Source organism: Eubalaena glacialis, chromosome 12 (assembly GCF_028564815.1).
Source record: "Eubalaena glacialis isolate mEubGla1 chromosome 12, mEubGla1.1.hap2.+ XY, whole genome shotgun sequence".
NCBI classification, from domain to species: Eukaryota; Metazoa; Chordata; class Mammalia; order Artiodactyla; family Balaenidae; genus Eubalaena; species Eubalaena glacialis.
The window spans coordinates 64687673-64703443 of NC_083727.1; positions in this window are offsets into that span (position 1 = coordinate 64687673).

A 15771-nucleotide genomic window follows, 5' to 3' on the forward strand; every position below is an offset into this window, starting at 1 on the left:
AATGGAGTCTTACATACATTACCAGATTTTAAGAGAAGTAAGCCTTTACTCCCTGAAGTACTTTCCAGGATTATATTTGCTTGATAAATTTTATAGCAATGAGTGATATAAAATAGCTAAAACTAGAGCTCTGAGAAGTACAGTCTAATTCTTCAAGCAATTGAGTCTGGACTGGACCTGTGTCTTCTTATACAAAATATGGTGAAAGTTATACTCTGCCAGTTCTGGGCCTTAACTTTAAGAAGACTGGCAGCTTCCACTTCCACTCTTTTGCAACTTAACGTGCCATTTTGTTAAGAAGCCCAAGCAGTCACCTAGAGAGGCCCATGTGGCAGATAATTGGTGTTCCTAACTGACTATTCCACCAAACCACCAGTCAAAGCCAGACCAACTTTTCATCCCTGTGAGTGAGCTATCTTCAAGTTGGCCCTCCAGTCCCTCCAGTTAAAGCTTCCTAAAGACGCCATGTGGAGCAAGCAAGAACTGTTGCCTCCAAGCCGTGAGTGAATTACAAAATCATCAACAAATAAATCATTGTTGTTTTAAGCCACTACATTTTGGGGAAGTTTATAGTGCACCAATAAATACCTAAAACTCCAGCCAAGAAAATTAACAGTATCTTTAGGTTTAAAAGATATCATGAAGAACCTCTCCTTTCTACTTCATTAAGAACCTGTAAATACCTCTAATTATAGCATTTACAAAATGTTATTGTAATCACTTACCTATATTTATTTTTCATTAGTTGACCTGAGTCTTTCCAAGGGGTAATTAATTATTTCCCCAGACCCTAAAAAAAGTTTCTAATGCCTAATAAATAAGCAATGAATTTATTGAATGAAGAATAAATAAATGAATAAATGTGTAGTTTCATAAAATTGTCTTTTTTGTTATTTAGGAGAGAACAAATAACTGTTAACCTTGATTCGTACAACTTGAAGATATTTATGATTAAGTCGAAATAAAAGTACTGAGTTTGAAAAAAGATCACGTGATGAGAATAAAGAATCAGGAGCTTAATTTCTGTGGTACAGGTGTTAGAAGAAACTAATAAAACATAAAGAAACAATATGGTCATCCATTTACAATGCTTGGTGTCAGTTTATTTATCTCTTGTAAAAATAAAATACAGTGTGTGTGTGTGAAAAAAAAAAGAAACAGATCTTTTAGAAGAATAAAATTTAATTAGAGTTCTCTTTTCCTAGTGACACCATACAAAATATTTATTTTAAGCAATGAACACCAAACTCCTTGGGATTTCCATAATATGTAAAACAACAACAACAACTAGCACCTTATAATTAGCAGCAAAGAGTCTGTGTACTGAGTTATTATAATGTACAGTCATTTCATTAGGTGCATACCACCGTGTGGTGTGAAGCGGGAATAATTAGACACCAGATGGTGATATCAACTCCAATAGAGAATGCCTATGCATTATGCATGAGAAGTGACTTTATTGTTGTTTTTATCCATTTGGTACCATTATGCTGCTCTTGGACCTCAATCAGTGTCTCAAAAAAAGTATCTCTTTGGAACTGGAATTTTTCTGTTCTGAACAATTTGTAACATCACTTTGTCATATTCTGATCAGTTATCTCCCTACTCAACTTGCAGAATTTCTAAAAGCATATTATTTTCTGGCAGTGCCATAGAACTGAGCTTTTCCATTATCCAGAGCATCTGAGCTTACTGGATATAATTTTATGTTTCTGCCAGCAGTATAAAGTTTAAGATTAGTATCTTTGAAAATTGAATCTGATGTTTAATGATTGTAGTGTCACATTTCTGGGCTGAGGTACTTTTAAAATGTCATTAGTAGATATGTGATTAATCATTTTATGTCTTTTGACCACTAAAAATATCTTTTATTTTCATTATAGATGTAATGAATTTGAAAGTAGAAAAGAATTAGAATATATAGTGATTAGATAGATTTCATTAATGTTATTAATTCTTCAATGGAGATCTCAACAAAATGGTTGTTTGTCTTTTTTTTTTTTTTTTTTTTTTTTTTTAATATAAATTTATTTATTTATTTATTTTTGGCTGCGTTGGGTCTTAGTTGCTGTGCGCGGGCTTTCTCTAGTTGCGGCGAGCGGGGGCTACTCTTCGTTGCAGTGCGCGGGCTTCTCATCGAGGTGGCTTCTCTTGTGGTGGAGCATGGGCTCTGGGTGTGCGGGCTTCAGTAGTTGTGGCACACGGGCTCAGTAGTTGTGGCTCACCGGCTCTAGAGCGCAGGCTCATTAGTTGTGGCGCACGGGCTTAGTTGCTCCGCGGCATGTGGGATCTTCCTGGATCAGAGCTCGAACCGATGTCCCCTGCACTGGCAGGCGGATTCTCAACCACTGCGCCACCAGGGAAGCCCCTATGATATAGTTCTTATTCTCAAGGAATTTAAACCTTTATGCTTCATATTTTGAGAATTAATGTTTAGGAAATTACATTTCAAATGAATTAGAAATTTTAAAAAGTAGATGATATCCAGAATTTATTTCCTAAAGAAGTTTTGTGTTATATATGTGGTATCTAATAGGTTTCAAAACCTGTACTTTTGGGAAGAATGAGTAAATATAGAAGTTTACAGGACACAGATAATGGTCAATACAGTGGCACTATTACTATAGAAAATACTCATCGACCTAGAGCCACCAAGAAGCATTCTTCATCTAAAGATAAGGTAAGAGTATATGCATTTGTGAGACATCAGTTTTTTAAAACTTATTATTAAAAAAAATTTCAAAAGTACACAAAAGTAAGGAAGTATGATAAACTCCCATGTACCCATTTCTCAGCATCATAGTTATCTCGCAGCTAACCATGTTTGTCTTGATTCATTTTGGAAGATGGCAGCATTTCAGGAGGTTCCAAGATACTGTATCAGAAACCATATCAGGACATATTGCCTTCTAATCTTCAGCCTCCTAGTAGTTGATTGACTCTATGACCCTTAGCCCTTGAAATTAGGCAGTTGGTGCCTCAATATATAAGATTTTTAACAAAAGTTCTTAGTAGATTACATAGGTATAGCAGGCAAGATTTGATCAGAAAAACAATGGTTAGGGAAAATACAATATATGGGATCAATTATATGGATTTTACCTTGTATTGGTTGGGTACTGGTTAAACAGTTTATGTTTATCTGTTGCTTCAGCCTCTGGTGGTAGGTCTCAGGTCAGCAGGGCAGGCAGATGAGCAGTTAAGAAGGACATGAAGTAGAGGAGAGTAAAGGAAAACTGGAATCCATGAAAAGGACTGGCATTCAGACTGATTCATCACTGCCTCCAAACCTCCAACTTCAGTGATGATAGTGACTTGCAGGAGAAGCTGATGCCCTTCGTCGTGGAGCTACGTTTAGCTCAGGAGTCAGAGGAGCTGAAGGGGGAAATCTGGCAGAAGCTAGAGATATCACAGGCCCAGCTTCTGCCCACACAGACAAAGTGCTAACATATTGGTAGCAAAGTCTGTAGCCTGCAATAGTGCCTGGAACACTTTTTAATAAAGTTTTTTTTTTAATCTGGAGTAGATTTATATTTATAGAAATGTTATGAAGATAGTACGAAACTTCCTTTTGGGAAAGGCAGTCTCATGTGCACAATCTTTGTACTCACTCAGCCACATTAGGTTAGGCCATTAGCCTTGATCTTCCTTACCGTGAGGTAAAGAGCCCAAGATCTGTTTCAAGCTCAATGAGGGTTCTGTTGTTCTGCTTAGGAGTGTATGTCAGTGGCCTTCAGGCATGTCCCTAGCTTTCATTATTTGGCAGGGGAGGGGTCAGGATTCTTCTGAGGCAGCACTAGAGGGGTACATGTAGGCCAATTACCTAGTATGGGCTGCCAGGGGCACCCGCTGGCCATGAGGGACTGACACACACTGTTGGAACTGATTTTGTTCTGTCTCTTCACCATGTGAGTAAAAGCCTTGTCCCATCCAGTGCTTGGCTGTGTGGTGCTTTTCTTGGTGACTCAGATACCAAGATGCTGTGGGCAGAAGTGTTTGGACTTCCGTTTCTGGTGTCTGGCCTTGTGATGATCTTTGCTATCCTCCACGTATCAATAATTGGCTTCCTTTCCGGACATTGGTTACCATGCACTGTGTTCTGCTCAACAGTTCCTATATAACAGTTCCCATATAGCTCACGCCCAGTTTTCTCTATTGTTAACATCTTACATTACTATGTTACATTTGTCACAATTAATAAACTAATATTAATATATTATTAGGTAAAGCCCATTTTAAGATTTTCTTAGTTTTTACCTAATTTTTTTTTTCTATCTCAAGATCTCATGCAGGACACCAAACTACATTTAGTTACCTTGTCTCCTTAAGGTCTTCTTGGCTATAACAGTTATAACAAGACTTGCCTTGTTTTTGATGACCTTGACAGTATTGGAAATTACAGGTCAAATATTTTGTAAAATGCCCCTCAAGTGGAATTCGTTTGATATTTTTCTCATAATTAGACAGGAATAAGAAGTACATCTTAAAAATTAACCCTAATCTTACCATCAAAACTTTACTCCCATTAACATTTTGGAGATTACTTTCCTTTACTATTTTGGAATGGTATAATGTGGAAAATTGGCATAATATATTTTGCTCTTTCTGAAATATTACTTTATTAGTTGTTCTCATGCCATTAGGAGGCTTTTCGTTGCTACATTATATTCCTACAAGTATGTATCATGTGCTTAAGAGGTAGTTTTTGCTACTGTAACAAAAGTAACCAAAACAACAATGGTTTAAATAAGATAGACCTTTATTTCTCTTTCATGGAAAAGTCTCAGAGGTAGGTGGTCCAGGATTTCCTGCAGCACCAAAATTATCAGAGATCCAAGATTCATATACTTTGTTCCTCTGCCATCCATACTCCCATATCATGGATAAAGATGGTTGTTCCAGCTCATTCTATCAAGTCCACATTACAGCAAGGAGAGGGGAGTAGTAGAGGACTACCTTTCATTGTAAGGGCATAGGTGTTGCACATTTATTTTCTGCTTATATCCAATTGTCATGAATTTAGTCATGTAACCACCCTAGTAGAAAGACAGGCTTATAGTTACAGTATTTATTCTAGGTGGTCATATATTAATTAACGTTTGAGAGTTGCTTTAACAAAAGAAGTAGGAGAGAATGGATCATTAGGCAATATTAACAGTATCAATATAAATGTCATCATTTACTCTTGACCATTTAAAAAAATTTTAGCTGCTATCAATGATGCTGTGTTTATCACCCCTAAACAAAATATTTCTAACCACATTTCTAATTATCTAAAAAAGTATCAAGGAAATAAATTATTTTAGGGGTCATGATAAATATTGCTAAATTACTTTCCTGCAATTTTGGGCCAAGTTGACATCCCATTAGCAGTGTATAAGAACATCTACAATATTATTTTAATTCTCAAAATACTTTGGTTAATCTAATACATTAAACATATTTAGTCATTGATTTATTTTGCATTAGTTTAATTATGCAAGAGTTCGCACATTACTTTTTTATTTATAAACATTTGATTTGCTCATTTTTCTTTGGAATATTTATGTTGATTTGTAAAATCTCTTATTGTGTAACTTTGGGAATATATACAGTAATATAGAAATATATTGGTTTAACTTTCTGGATGGCATATTGGCAATATTTATTAGGAACATTACAATACTCATACAGTATGATTCATTATTATTTCCGATTCTAGTGCTTTATTCCATAAAAACCATCAGAAATATGCATGGAACTTTATGTACAGCATTGTTAATAAAATCAGACTGTTGAAAATCTGTATGTTAGCAGTAGAAAAATGGATAAATTATAGAGATTAGTGAATATAATAGAAACATGTTCATGATGCAGTGTCAAATGAAAATGTGCATTAGAAGTCTCCAAGAGTGAGATGTACTGTACAGAATTTCATAAACTTACTTTAATACAGAACTCTTTTTCTCCTAGAATATTTTAAGGACCAGTGTTATGCAACACATGTTGTTGGTAAATAATAATCTTCTTTATCAAGGTCCTTTAATAAGGTTTGTTATTATAGCACTGGTAATTGAAGAAGGACTCAAAAGGGTTTGAGGAGATGATACACACAGGAAATTGTTAAAATCTTATTAGCTTCTTTAGTTTAAGTAAAACCTCAAGGCTGTATTTCATAGTCATGGATATACTACCATGCTTTCCCTTCATTTAGTCCTTCACAACATATTTATATTTTGAGTTCCTATGGTAGAGATATTTAAGTCCTCTCCTATCTAGTTCAGAATCACCTGTCAATTTTCTGGTTCAAAGAATGAAACATAAAAGGACAAGATTTCTCTTCTGGAGTAACATTAGTAACTTTATTCTTCTGAAGGTAACTTTAGAGATTGTGCCTACAAATGCTTATCTACCAGATACATTTAGGAAATTGGAGACATTGAAGAAACTTTCAGATTTTAAGTTTAAGACACAATCCACAATGCTTCCTGTTTTGGGGTTATAAAAAAAAAATTGGTGCTTTTAAATTATTTTTTCACTTTAATAATCATGTTATTGAATGCTGATAATGTTGAATAGTTAATATAATTTCCCTTATAAATTTTTTATTCATATTTGTGGTCTTTATTTGAAAGACCTAAAATGTCAAGTCTAACAAAATTTAGAAGAATGTAATGCAAATCTATGCTTAATGGCAAGAAGATGTGAATTCCTATTGCCTAAGTACTCTTTTCCATGGAGAAAGTAACTGCCCAGAAAATATAGAAACCAGAGAAATTCTTAGTGACCTAATATTTCCCATTTGATATCTGATATATATTATTTTCTAACTTTCATAATCAATTACCTGGGTTAAAATGCTCTGCAAAATTTAAAAAACGTGTGTGCGCATGTATGTATGTATGTATTCAGATTTACAGATGTAGGAAAAAGGAGATTTCTCTTGGTCCTAGTAGGCAACCAACTGTTCCTATGTAAATGTTAAATTGCTTTATAGAATCTATAATCTATATCCAGAAGAATAAATTATGTTATTATAGATAAATATTAAAAAGAAATAAATTAGCATCTCTAGTATCATCTTCTAATAATTGCAAAGTTCATTATAACTACCTTAATGAAATGCCTACCTGAAATTAATGATATTAGTAACAATTATAGTTATATATATTTAAAATGATAGTACTCCATTTTATACTTTGATCTATTCAAACTGAAACCTGCAACTCATAGTATGATTTCCATTTATGAAAAAAAAAGAAAATGGCTTTTTTTAGTTAACACAAAATGTGGATTTTAGATAAATTAATCAAATGATTTTTTTCAAGATATTCCAATCTTCAAATTAATGAGCTTTCACAATAGTAATATTCAGGAAGCAAAAAATTTCCCCAGAGAATAAAACCACAAAGTGTATTTATCTGTAGGAGACCATTTATTGTCCATTTACTTATGCACCTGTGAGCTTATTTTTGCATGGTGGAATAATTTGCAGCATAATTGCTAAATGTTCACTTAAGAGGGAAATAGTGTATATATAAAAACATGGTCCACAGAATACCCTCAAGAGCACCCTTGACTATTTTTTCTGAACAGCTATTTGACGTATCTATAACTTATCAGAACACATATATTTTCTGTCTGGTATTTTACCTTTGTTATCTTTATCCTATATCTTGTATCATTATAATTCATTGCCCCCAACACACACACACACACTCACACACACAAGACCCTTTGTGTTTTTTCTGTGCCAATTCAATACTCAATTGGAAATCTTTATAAATTTCATATAAATACCACCTACTTTTCTATTATTACGTAAAATGTTTAAAAATTATTTTTCTTCAAAATATGTCTGTATAATCAAAAATAAAATAATCAGCTGAGTTTCCTTGACTGTTATTTTTGTGATCAAATGAGGTTTTTATTATTATGAAGGGCTGTGATACATCTGAACACCCACTTAGAATGCCAGCTTGGTGTGCTCTTAATGTGCTCTGCTCATTTGTCTTCCTTTTTAAATAAAAAGTGGTGATGAGACGTAACACAGCTGAGAGTAAGATAAATTTTCAATTGGCTTCTTTACTCTTACAGGTTATTCTAAAAAGAGCATAATACTAAGATCACATTTTTCTGAAATGCACTCCTAAACCCTAAACCCTCCAACTTCTCCCAGACTCTTATCTCTCTGCAAAATAATTTACAGTGAGAATGGTGGCGGTAAATCCATAGCAGTAAAGGGAATCTCTGCAGTGATTTGTTGAGTACCTTTGACTTTGTATGAAGAAATCCTAAGGATATTCCTGAAACTGGAATTTTGAAACTGAGAGCATTAAACACAGTCGAGCACTGAAGGAAAAAAAAAATGCGACCTAGTCAACTCTTAGGGAATTTCATGTATTTTATAAATGTTAAATGGATTTGGTTGAGGGTAAAATATGAGGAGACAATAATACTGGCTTGATTTTAAGTGGTTAAAGATTTTGCTTTTCTTATACCTATATTATATATTTTTATATATTTGTTTTGTTTATTACAGAAAGTTGAATCCCTGTTTACATTTTGGTTGTAGTTCTTCCTGAGAATTTCTTTCTGCCCACCTTCCAGTTTTAAATGTCCTGGTGCCCATGAACTGTAGGTGGGAATCAGTCACCTCCAGAATTTTACCCAATACAGCATAATCACACAAGCTTTGGTCAATGTAGAGTTAACTTACATTATGTGTGAACATTTCTAACACGAGAATATTTACTAACTTCGATTGAACCCCATTATTCTTTAAATTCCTATGATTTAAGTTATTAAAATTTAAATGATGTGTAAATAATTGGACTGATGATCAGACAAAACTAAGGCTTGCTGAACAAACATATATGCTGGAGTATGGAAATAGAGGTTGATTAAAACAGAAAGAACACATAACAAAATAGATGATATTCATTCCAGTCAGATGATATGAAAAGGATTTGATGGATAATGTATTTCAAGTCAAAGAGTTGTATAAAGCAATCTAAGTCAGAGTTACAGGGTATGAGTAGTTGGAGCCCTGATTAAACTGGATTTCTTTTGTTGAAACTCATGCAGTAAACTGCAGCTTTAAAGAGCCATGAGACTTTAGAAAAATGCATTTTTATCTCATGATAGAGTCAAGCAAGTTTTGTTTTATTTTATCATGATCGAACATCCCTTTTTATGGTGATTTTGTGTACTTTACCTGGAACTTTTATTAAACAGTTAAGAGTGTTTGCCTCTGAGATAAAAGTATCTCCCACCCATACTACCATTTTTTAAATAATTGCAAATTTAAGAATTACTATATAAATTGTAAATTGTAAAAAAAAAATCTAAACAAGATGATTATCTCATAAAAATGACGATATTCCTGATATGCCGGATTACAGATACATAAAGTTAGGTTGAGTCATCTTTACCTAGTGATAGAAAAATGGTAGGTAGTATTTTAAAAGAAAAAAAAAATAGAGTATCTACCTATTTGATTTAAAGGAAATTATAATTCATGAAGCTTTTTATAGATATTTTCTGATATGGTATTATTTTGAAACAGTTTGTTATTGCTTTTGGTGGGGGGAGGTATTGTTTTTTCACTTGTATTTGTTTTGCCCACGTGATATTTTCCAGAATAATGATAGGTTTGAATTCTCATCACAGCCATGCTTTGTTTAAACACTTCTAAGTGTGAAGCACTTGCAGTGCTAAATAATAATGGGGGTGTTTAGTAAACTTAACATTAGTTAGAACTTTCTGTTTACATTGCCTAAGTTTTAAGAGTATTCAAATGAAAAAAGCTAAAGATAGCCCTACCAGATGTCCTTATTATTCAGAAAGTTATATACTATATGTAATTTGCTGGTAGTGTGCTCAACAAAAAAAGAAAAAGAAGGGGATTAGGCCATTAGCAGTAGTTTAGCCACTGATCTAAAGAAAGCCATTCTAATTTTGTAGTGAATCTCAGAGGCTTTACTAAACTGAGAATACTTCGTGTAGCGCTGATACCATAATCATAATAGAATATTGTCAGAAATTCACCAGATTAAACTGTCTCTTTTTTATATAAGAAAAAGAACAATTTAATATATATTTAAATGATAGAAACACTAACAATTCTACAAAATTTGAAACCAAAGAGCCTTTTTTTTTAAATTGTGGCATACGAAAGCAGATTATTTTTTGTAAATCCGATCACATCTCAAAAGAACATATTTGCTCTTTAGAAAAAAATATAGGGCATTTCAAGAAACTATTTGCCATCGTGGGAAATGAAGCAGAAACCAAAGGAAAAAACCCACTTTCTACATATTTTTCCCAGCTGATTTTTCTTTTCACTCTAACCTATTTAATAACATCATGCAAAATGTAAAAAAAAAATTTTCTATCAATTATTACTTAGTAGCCATAACTTTCATAAGTCAATTTTACTTTGTTGGGTTTTCTTCAAAACTCTAGCCTTGAAGCATTGATAACTGATGTTGCCTCTGTGATTGAAACATATTAAGAGGCCCCTCGCCTAAAGAATAAAATCCATATTACTTGATATGTAATCCAAGCCTTCCCAAAGACCCCCTTCTGCCAGCATCTCTAAACTTCTTTTCCACCATTCCTAGTGGATCTTAGGGAGGAACTGGGAACCTCCATAATTTTACAGATGGGAAGCATGGCATCCAGAGAATGACTTGAACAATGAAACATGTTTAATTACTGGAAGAGCCTGAAAGTAGACCTTAAGTATTTTGGAGACAAGTCTAGCTCTTTATCAGTGCAAAACCCTGACTCATTTAAGTAAGAAAAAAAAGCGATGAAAACAATTACCCTTTTATTGCTGGGCTTAAAATCAAATATTTGGAAGAAATAACCAAAATAAAATCTTAATTAGTTATCAGAAAATCTATTTGGATTGAGCTATCAAATTCTAACTGTTTTCTTTTAGAAGGTGATAATTTCTATGAAGTGTTATTTTTTATGATTCATAATCAACAGTTCAGTAGAAACCCAGCTTACATTATTAAAGCTCGTGTATGGAACAGTTGCCTACCTATGAATCATGAATCATGTTACTATACAGTCAATATTTTAGTTTACACCAATACTATTTTGAATTTTTTCTGACTTATTATAACTTCTGGAATTTCCATTAAAAAAATTTCTTCCACCTCTGGGGTGGCTCATTCCCCTTTCCCTCTGAAAATGATCCTTTTATCTGAAAGTACCAATACATTCCATAGAGTTGCTAAGAATTCGCAATGTGTAGGGAATGTGAACACCTCCTTTGAGATGTTTTTTATATGCACATTGTTCTTACAGCTTGATAGCCTTTTATTGAGAGCTGGTTACATTACTTTTTCTTATTTTTAACTGCATGGCAAAATATGTTTTTGCAAAACCTGAAAACTAACGGGATGAAATACAAGTTTACCATGCTAGATAGAGAGGCAGACTATGTAGATGAATGTCATTTAGCATTAAGTGACACTAAGTTTCAGTGTACTGTTCACAGAGAGATGGATGACAATTCAGATTGCTATACAGATGCTTAACTCAGTGGTGTGCATTATAATATTGAAGATGCCATCTGATTTGCACAGATCGGTATGCCGTACCAATAGAGATATTATGTGTAGAGGGTTGTAAGTCAAAATTGGTTTCTTTTTCCTATTCTTCGCTACCTGACAATCTTGACTTCAAGACTCATTCATTATGGCAAACACATTTCTAGCAGGTTGAACCTTGGAATTTCACTTGAGTAGGAAAGTGCTTGAGTTTGTAGGGCTAATTGGAATAGCTTAAATCTTTTGGATGTGTAATAATTTTAAAAAATTAGGAAATAGTATTATGGTTTATAGCCCAAATTGTACTTGACTATACAACCAAAGAGTTACTAGTAGTAGCCTTTGCATACATTATGGTAGACTCAGCCTACATTGATTGCATCCTCCAAGCCTTTCTCCACATGGGTCTTGGAAACACTGTACAGCAGTGCATATTCCCAAACAAAGTGGGAAAGAACATCTGCTGAAGGGTTTATGTAATTTTCCAGTCAATTTGTTCTGTCAAGAAGATAAAGCATTTCATTCCTTTGAAGAATCCGGTATCATTGGGTAGAATGGAGGTGGAGCTTAAAAGGCTGTACAAATTGATGACAACATCTCTATATTTAAAATAATTTTTCTGTCACAGGAGGATGCTAATGCTGCTTTAATCTTTTACTAAATTTCTCCTAATTCTACTCTGAGTATTTCTGATACAGAAGTACATTATTTTTCAAGAACATGTATGATTTCCTGACACTTCAAAAACTGCTTGGTAAGGCAGTTTAAAGAGATTAACTGAGTCTATGCAAAACTGTTACTGTAGACAATGTCTGTTTTATTGATCAAACAACAAAAAATTTCTACTTTTGAGTCAACTAACAAGTATTTATGTTAGCATAAATGCTTTTCAAAAAGAAAACAATTATTATTAGGTATTACTAAAACAATTATTATTAGGAAAATTATTAAATTAACTGAATGAAAAGATACATGATATTATTTTGATATCTTTAAGTCTTCACAAATAACATGAGAATATTTTACAATTATCATAAATAATAGTAAGGAAGAGAAGTTATGTTCACTGCCATAATTTTTATCTGTTCTTTTTAACAAGCATGTTACTCTTATAGGGTAGAGGAGAGGGAAAGATGATAAAGGATGGTTGCTATTGGAATAAGTTTTTCCTCTTATTAGCATAAAGACTTTATGTAGAACATTAAGAGAAGATCAATTTCCACCTGGGAAAAAACTTTACTGCAGCCATTCCCCTTGTAGAAATTAACATTTTATTAAGAGACATCTAAAGAAGCATGCTATGTGTTACATTTTTTTAGTCAGCATAGACCTAGAACTTATGAGACATAGCTTCCTATTTTCTTAAAGTTTCATATTTATTCTAAGAACTTATAAGATATAGTTTTCCAATTATCTTGAAAGTTTCATGGGTGCCTTTTGGACAGATGTTAATGCTACTTGATAAGTAATGAAGCTTGAAGTAGCAATAAATATTAGAACTATTAGAAATGTTTAATATTGTGACATTGGAATGCCACAAACCTATTCTAGAAAATGCAACATTTCTGATTTTCAAACATGTCCACAATATTTGTATTAACTTCTCTAAGTTTTCATTATTCCCTTTACTTATATAAAACTCAGGGCTTTTAGTTATGCATAAAATAATTTCCTGCTTCAAAAAATATCGTTTAGCATTGTCAAGAATAATAGAACAAGTATTTACTGAAATTGACTAGAATTGGGAAGAACTCTCATTTTTCCCTGTGTGAGTCTTGCTCTACAATGACAGATATTATATGCATTAAGAGCTGCCCTTCCTATGACAATTAAAATTTCTAGGAAAGGGAGCATATTTATCAGTCTGTGGAGTGTTAATCAGATGAGCTGAGTGGCAGGAAGGTGTGCTCTCCTGGGTGACTGATGCAAGCTGTGGTGGAACCCCTAATGCCCTTGCCAGTCATCTGGAAAAAAATCACCAATCAAAAACTGGTCTTCACTGTGACACATGCACAATAAAACACGTCAAAAGCAAGGAACAAAATAGGCATTTTCAGTAAATTAGGGAAGTGAAGTTACAGGGAGAAGAACAAAGCTATTTAATCCCTCCATCAAAATGTTCAGGACATAGTATTATTCATCACTTTCATGCTCTCGTTCCTCTAATATGTCAAAGCCACTCTCTTAATGCAGTGCTTCACAAACTTCAGTTAGTCATATATCAGCTTCATGATTTATGTCACATTTAAGCATTACATATAGTTGTAAGTCATATTTTTGCTTAAATAAAAAATAAAATAAATTTTATATCATTATTATAGATGAAATTTCAGTATCACTTTACATTATAGCAAAGCAAATAGTTTACTTTTTTCTAATATATTTATACATCATGAATTTCAAAATAGACATGTTCAACATGTAGATTCTGAAGTAAACTCACAGGCTATAATGTGGAAGTCATTACCCTTAGGCTCCATAATAAGGCAGGAAGCCGTTTTTTTTTTGGCAGTCAGTATTAAAACACGTTTCCTCAAATCCATTAACCTTATAATCTTAGGCTAGTTAAACCTACACTTATTTACAGGTACAAGAATCCCACATGATAATGGCAATCATTAAAGGGAAGCGTTACCCAACTCTTTATTTAAATTGGATGTTCCCTACATCACACACACACACATACACACAAAACCACACTTATGTGCACACACATATACACACATACATACTTAAACACAAATGGCACAAATATGAACCAGACACCCAAGACGACTCTGTAGCCACTCTCAGTCCTCAACCACTTGCCATGACTCATTTGTGGCACCACATCTTGTCTTACTTTGAACCTCTCCACCTAAATTTTCCCATCTACAGTTAGAACTGTTCCTAGCTAAATTCCAGGCTCAATCTCAGATCTTTATTCAATTTCTTTCTTGCTTTATTATCATAGAAAACCCTTTGCTAAAATAGTCTTGTTTCAGTGTTGCTTCTAGAATATACAGTTTCAGTAGAGTCCATTGTATGATACCCGTGCTATATTTCCATCACATTCTGTAAGCAAGATCAGAGTTCTGGAGAATGGGGAAGAGAAGGAAAGAGGGAAGAAATTGGGAAAAGCATTTAAATACAGGCCATAGAAGAGTAACATGAATGTCTCTGCTTTAATAACATTTCTAATAATGTTTAGCATTACAAAGTAGTTCATTTCATGAAGCATAAAGAAAGAATTAGAAATAAGTAAGCATCCTAATAATCATTGCTAACATTTATTGAATTCTATGCTACTCGTAATTAACAATTTTAAAAATTATTTCCACAAGAACTCCATGAATTTGGTTCTATAATTATATCCATTTTACAGAAGACGGTAAAGCACAGAAAAGTAACGTATTCATGGTCCTATCAATAGTAAATAATCAAATTTAGATAGAGAGTCTGTTATCAGAGCCTGAAATTTTTAGTTTTCTACATTCTATAATCCATTAGCAAGAAATAAACATATCTATTTTCATCCTTTACCTAAAATAAAAGTATATCTACATTAAGATCTCAAAGAATTCAAATTATACTAAAATACTATATGTTACATAAATTATTTTGCAAACTATTTTTAATTTAATCATTTATCATAAACATTTTTACAAGAAATTAAATGTTTGTTTTATGGACTAAATAACATTCTGTAAGGATTTATAGCAGAGTTCCCCAGATTTTCTCAGTTTATGGGGCTATTAGTGTCTCAATATTTGTTTTTCACAGCACTTCTAGGAAAAATGGTTTTATTTATTAAGAAGAGGAACAAACAGCTTAATCAGCCTAATAGCCTAATGCCATTTGAAAAAGAATGCACATAAAATAGAGGAAAAATATTTCACTCCTAAATAACCATAACTACTTATAAATGGGATGTCTGTACCTGCTGGGCACTGCCTACTCCTCAAACCTTGGAAATAGATTGGATATCACAACATCATTTCTTTTTTCACATTAATTTTCACAGAGTACTTTCTTTTCTCCCTGGGACTGCCAAAAAAACAGCTTTGCGAAGATATGTCATCACTGAAAGAATTGTAATCCATTCTAATGTTGAAACTATGAACTACATGAAACTAATGAAGCATACAATATCTGATAGGTGTCACATATTGTGTTTCTCCCTAACATTTAAAATGTCCCTTGGAACCCTTGCGGGTTCACTACCGCACCCTGAGATGTACAGTTT